The 6,370-nt window shown below is 49.3% G+C and overlaps 1 long non-coding RNA gene across 1 annotated transcript; it reads left to right on the top strand.

The window, feature by feature from the left end:
* The first annotated feature begins 2,156 nt into the window (after positions 1 to 2,156).
* On the top strand, positions 2,157 to 6,100 carry LOC146760276 (uncharacterized). Its single transcript, XR_014947400.1, has 3 exons — positions 2,157 to 2,254; positions 4,142 to 4,326; positions 5,804 to 6,100. It is a non-coding gene; the product is annotated as an uncharacterized LOC146760276 (long non-coding RNA).
* Positions 6,101 to 6,370: the final 270 nt, after the last annotated feature.

The raw sequence follows: 6,370 nt of genomic DNA, 5'->3' as shown, positions 1-6,370 counted from the left end.
TACCAGGGGCTCCTGGTGGGACCACAGTTTTGAAAGCCCCGGACCCCCCTATTCTGAATTCAAAGCAGCTGGTAACTTTTCCTCTCTCTTCCGTTCTGGGCAGTTTTTCTTTATGTGTCCTGGCTGACCACACCAGAAGCATTTCCCTACACTTGGCTGCAACTGGGGCCTCACTGGATATCCTTGGGATCTTCCTTCTCCCTGCCTCCCTCCAGGGCACAACCTTCCTCCAATTTTCTTTTCCCTATTACCCATTCTTTGTTTCACCACCTGTTCTGCCATGGAAACCATTAACTTTGCCTTTTGTTTTTCCTTCTCATCTCCCCTTCTAACGTACACGCTCTGAGCCTCTCGTAAGATCTCCTCCAGAGACCTCTTACTCCATCCTTCTGTCTTCTGAAGCCTCTTTTGCACATCTGGCTGCGCCTTGGTTACAGAGTTAACTTTTAGAAGCCCTTGGGCTACAGGATCCTCAGGATTCATTCCCGAGTATTTTCTCAATTTATCTCTAAGCCTTTCCAGAAAATCACTGGGGGGTTCTTCCCTATCCTGCTGAATCCCAAATGCCTAGGTAAGATTCGGGGACTTGGGTACTGACTGCCTCCTAATCCCAGCCATTATTATGTCTCACCGATATTTTGCCGATGTTGTGCGTTATTACTATCCCAGCTGAGGTCTTCCACTGGCTATTTTTGCTCTGCTGGTACCACTCCAGGACGCCCAGGAGAGTTATTCTTTTCCCACTCTTGTGTAGCTGCTCGCCTAATCATGCCTCTTTCTTCTCCAGTAAACAACATATCCATAATAGACATCATTTCCATCCACGAGTACAAATTTGGCCCCAGAAATTGATCTAATAGTTCTGCTACACTTATAGGATCTTCAGTCGAGGATTTCAATTCCTTTATAAAATGTCTGACTTCTGCAAATGACGCCAGGAAGGAAGTACAGGCAGGAGGCCCAGCACCCTGCAACCTCCAGGTGAGGGAGAGCAGCCAAGGATTCCTTTGGGATCTGCAGGTTCATTGTGTGGAGCATTGCATCAAGAAACATCTGTGTATAGAGATGATGGCAGAGGTACAGAGCTGAGCATCATAGAGAGGCAGAGAGGCTCAGCTCGTTTCCCACCATAAGACAGGAACTAGGAGCCACAAAGAAAGTGTGGGCGCATTCTGCTTTCCTCTTCTGTCCCACGCCATCTGCCCTGTCAGAGGAGAGGAACAGCCACGCTTCCACTGAGACGTTCCTCTCACAGCCAGGCACGCCTCAGGTTGGAGCATTGCCGGCTGCTGGATGGGAAAAGCAGCTGCAGAAGTCCGTGTACACAGGAGTGTGCGGAGAAGTGGGGTAGCAAAAGTGTGTGAGTGCAAGTGTGAGTGTGTGCAGGATGGGTGGGAAATGTGTGTGCATGCACGTGCATGGAGTGCAAGGATGGGGTTGTGCACATTGGTATGAGCAGAGGGGTGTGCAAAGGGGTGGGGTTGTACATGTGTGTAGATGCAGAAGTGTTCCTGGATGGAATTTGCACGTGGATGTGCAGAGCGTCTGCAAGCATGTGGATGCACATGCCTAAGCAGTGTGTGAAGGGATGTTCTTTCAAGTGTATGTGTGCAAGGATGGGGCTGAATGTCAGGGTGTGCAGGGATGGGGTGGTACGTGTGTGTGTGTGTGTGTGTGTGTGTGTGTGCAGGGATGGGGTGGTGTGTGTGTGTGTGTGTGTGCAGGGATGGGGTGGTACATGTGTGTGTGTGTGCAGGGATGGGGTGGTGGCCATTTGCACGAGCACAGAGGTGTGCAAAGCGGTGGGCAATTGCTCCGTTGAAGCAAGAAGCAAGCGTGACAGTGCTCCAGTTGTAAGGAAGTGCATTGCTGGAACAGGGCAGAGCTGAGCCTGCAACTGCAGCCTCCTTTGCACAGCCCAGCTGTCAGAGGGTGAGACAGTTGTGCTTCCTGAGCAGCTCAGGGACGTTGTGGACAGAAGCAGCCGAGTCCAAAGTTCCTGGTGTGAAGTGCTCCGAACATCGGGCTCTCTGGGCGAGCTCCCGGCTGACAGCACTGCTCCCCTCTGCCCTCGCCCGGGCCTGCTGGGAGCTGCAGGGCCTGCTGGGAGCTGCAGGCCCCGCAGGAACTACCACTCCCAGGATGCTGTGCGGCAGCACCGGGCGCCGCCATGACAGTGCTGTGTGCAGTGCTGTGCAGGGCTGGGCCTGTGGGCTCAGGGCACCGGGTGCTCCTTCCCTGAGCCTGCCAGGAGGTAAGGCACCGTGAGGGTGGTTTGGGGGAGACCAAAAGACGTAGAGAGGACGTAGGTGGGACATGGAGGTGAGATAGATGGGGCATGAACTGGATCTAGAGAGAGGGGTGAGAAGGCAAGGTGGATATCCGACAGGTGGGGACAGGGGCCTGTACAGGTCAAGGGCCAAGTCCAGCTCTGCAAGCATAGCAACATGTCGGGGACGCCGGGCTGCGGCTGGGGATGGAGCAGAGCAAGATGGAGAAAGGGGGGAACATTCAGGGAGCGAAGAAATCTCCAAGTGGGGCTTTCTCCATAGCTCAGCCTGCAGCGCAGCCACACGACCTAGGCAGGCCTCAGACTGGGATCCTGCTGCTGGGTGCTGCAGGGTGCAGCCTGGCTCAGTCCTCTCTGCACCTGGGGACTGATGGCTGTGTCTGGGATGGCAGTGAGCCTCCTCCACTCCAGGCTGAGCCACTCAGCTCTCCCAGAATTCCCGTCCATCCCCCTTTCTCATCCCTCCATTCCCACGCAGAACTGACTGAGGAGGGGAGGGATGGGTCCAATGGTGGTGGCAGATCTGGGACACTGCCCTTTCTGCTGCCCTTTCACATTGCCCTGAAGGTGGGCCCGGGGGCCTGGGGAGGTGGGCTTTGTAACTGAAGGAACGGCCGCAGGCAGGCAGAAATATGGCAAAGACATTTAATAATTGAACATAGCAAACAGTCAAGAAATGACAGTATTCCCAACCATTTCCCATCCTAACAATCCTTTCTGATCCCACCCCCTCAAACTCCCACCCCCAATCAACTTCCCTCCCTCTGCCAAAAACCTCCCAGCCCCCTGTTGTAATCCAAGAAGAATGGCAGCAGCCATGGATCAAGAGAAGGACTTGACAGAGCAGCAGCTGTGGAGCAGGATAAAGAGCAAACCGTGTTGGTGGTGGATGCGGCAGGCAGTGCCAGCAGGGCGTCCCCTGCTTCAAAGTGCACCTTTCCTCTCTCACCCACCACACATTCTCTCCTGCATTCAGGGTCTGAGGGATTTCTTCCAGTTGTACTCCATATCCGCATGGCCAGTGCATGATACAGAGCCCAAGTGGAACACCTGCTTGGAAAATGAAATCAACTCTCCCATTCAGTTCTATGAGCGTGCGCCTTCCTCTCAAGTGATGCGTGGTCATATTTGAAAAATCCAAATTAGTTGGATATAAGAGAGGTAATAGCATCATAACCGAGCATTACTAATACATTCAATGATTATTGCCGCAGATTCCAGCACCATTTGTAACATCAGACCCCATTGGATTCACATCCAATCTATTAACATAGTAGAAGCACAAGATAACCTGGATAATGCCTAATAACTCTGGTTCCTGAGACAGTAGTTGGCGAACCTGAAGGCAAAAGGTCAGCCCGCTAGGACAAACAGCCAGACAGCAGTATGGTTAAATATGGCTGCGTCCATCGACTGCCCGAAAAGCCATGCTTTTATAGCAGACAGACGAGGGCATTTAAAAACCACACACACTAATTGAAGGAAAGCTATTGCAATAACAACCCTAAAACCCCCGTTGAAAGCCCCGAGCTACTCATTCTTTTCCTAGAGGTGTCCTTGGTTCTCATGCTGTTTCTCCCTCCACAGCTGCTGCTCTGTGAAGCCCTTCTCTTGATGCATGGCTGCTGCTCTGTAAAATTCTTCTGGTATTACAACGGCCCCCCAGATTCCCACCCCAATAATTCCTTCCTCCAAATTGCAACACTGAATTTCAGAGTGTAACATTATCAGAGTACAATTTCTCCCCCAGAATTGCCACCGCACCAAGTTCCCTCCTCATCTCCCTTTCTGCTCTTCTCGTCTGCGCGTCTTCCTTACTTTCACCCTGTCCTTTTTCTTCTGGTGATGGAGATCTTCAGGCTGGAGGAGCTCTTGTCTTGCTGCAGCCACCCCAGCATCCCTTGCCAGCTGTGCTGTGCCCAAACTCATCCTCGCTGATCCATGCCAGCCGATCATCGATGTCTGCCATGTCCTCCGGGCTGCCTGCGCTTGTTGTCACTGCTGGAACAGCAGTCTGGAAAAGGCAATCTGGAAAAGTAAGTTCTTTGTACTTGAAAACTTCTCAGTTCCTTCTGATCTCGATATACAAAGTAGTTCCAAGTCCCTGTAGCTTTTGTGTTTTCTTTTGCAGAAGGATTCTGTGATTCTGTGTGATTCTGTGATCTTTGAGATCCTTTTCAACCCAGGCCATTCTATGACTGTACAGTTCCATACTGGAACAAATATAAAATGCTAACTATGTAAAACATGGAGTAAAACCTGTGTGATTTGTCCACACCAGGAGGTGATTAGAAAACAATTTGTAAGCTACAAAGCTGCTTGCTGGAAAGGAAGAGAAAATAAAACTACAAGAAACAGGGAAAACATTTCTTCCTGAAAATAGGAAGAATAATGGACCTGCCATGAAATTTGGGTGAAGCTGCCTGATTTTATGAAGCTATTCACATTATTTTCTTGGTGCTGTGTTTCCTAAATGAGTGGTTTCTGGCTCTGCTGCAGCACCAGTCTGCATGTGAACATCAACTCTACTCTCCATCTGGGAAGATTAAGACTTCACTTCTCCCACCAGCACCACTGAATTACAGTTACTCAGTGATTAAACAAAGGAATCCTTAAAGAAGGGTTTACAGCTGTCCTGTTATCTGAAGTGCTTGGGGCATTCTGATGCTATTAAGCTCTATGTATTAACAAGTTCAAAAAGAAAAGGTAGGCATCTGATTGTTGTGACAGTTTCTAAGTTATTTGGAAAGCTGTACCACCCAACCACTCCTTCTATTTGATGGAGGTGACAAAGCTCAGTTTAATTTCTCACTGCTGTTTAAATTCTGAAGCTCGAGCTGGTTCCTGGAGCAGAAAAAGCTCGGAAGCTGTCCCTCCTACAAGCAGGCACCTCTGAGCAAAATATGACATCTGTTTCTGATGGTAAGGTCAGGAGATCTGATTCCAGCGTCTAGCTTTCGGCTTCATGCTATGTTAGTGGGACCTTTGGCATCTAGCACTTAATGATCTTGAAGGTTTTTTCCAACCCAAGCCCTCCCATGATCCTATGATTCTGTGATTTCACTCAGGTTTATTAAGATGAGATGAGTTTTCCTAAATGCACTGTTCTCCATATGATTATATTTGGAGTCTTAAATTATAATTGGGTGACTTAAACCAGACACCAAACTTTCTGATGGCCAAAATTAAATGAAATAAATCCTTGACTGTGTCAGTAGTCTGTAACTAGAGCCCATCAGGTAATTCCCAGCCTCCTGCCTGTATCAGTGGCTGCACACAGTGAAAAAGTCTGATGGGATTTTAACCTCTAAAATGTTCCAAAGCAACCAGAGGGTGAATATATTCACTATGCAAATACCTGCAGGAATAAGCTTGTCATGTATGTCCTCAGGTAGCACAGTAGTTAATGGTGGGACTCAGTAGGTCATGCTGAAAGTTGAGTCTGCTGATCTTGAAGGTCTTTTCCAGCCTACATGACCTTATGCTAATATTTCTGTATTTATTTCTGTTCAGCTCCCAGAAAACCTCCCACCCAGCCCCCAGTTGACCCCGTGGTGAAAAATAAAACAGAAACCTCAGTGATGCTGGCATGGACCCCTCCGAAGATGCACTGCCCCATTCCAATCGATGGCTACGTCGTGGAATGCAAGAAACTAACTGGCTTCACCTGGGTGAGGTGCCACGAGTCTCATGTCCCCGTCCCAGAGTTCACGGTGAGCAATCTGTCTGAAGAGGCTGATGATCAGTTCCGAGTGTCTGCAGTCAATGCACATGGACAGAGCCCGTCTCTGGAATTCCCAGGGAGCGTGCACCTTGGTAAGCACAAAAACCCCAGTGGAAATGGGTCAGTGTGTGCTGAGCAGCTGTGTTGGTTCCCTAAAGATGCTTCCTTTGACTTTAAGGATAGTAGTGCATTAACACACCAAAGGCTTTCCCTTATTCCTAGTTCTCCTATCTCCTATCAACCTCCAGCTACCACTAAAGTGATACAAGTTATGTTTCTGTGACAGGGACATGAATATCCTTATCTTTTGATATCTCATATGTGCAAGATCTGTAACAGATCTTAAGCATAGAAGT

Source organism: Coturnix japonica, chromosome 6, assembly GCF_054131305.1.
Source record: "Coturnix japonica strain WE chromosome 6, WE-NBRP24, whole genome shotgun sequence".
Lineage (NCBI taxonomy): Eukaryota > Metazoa > Chordata > Aves > Galliformes > Phasianidae > Coturnix > Coturnix japonica.
This window is presented reverse-complemented; position numbering and strand designations above follow the sequence as displayed.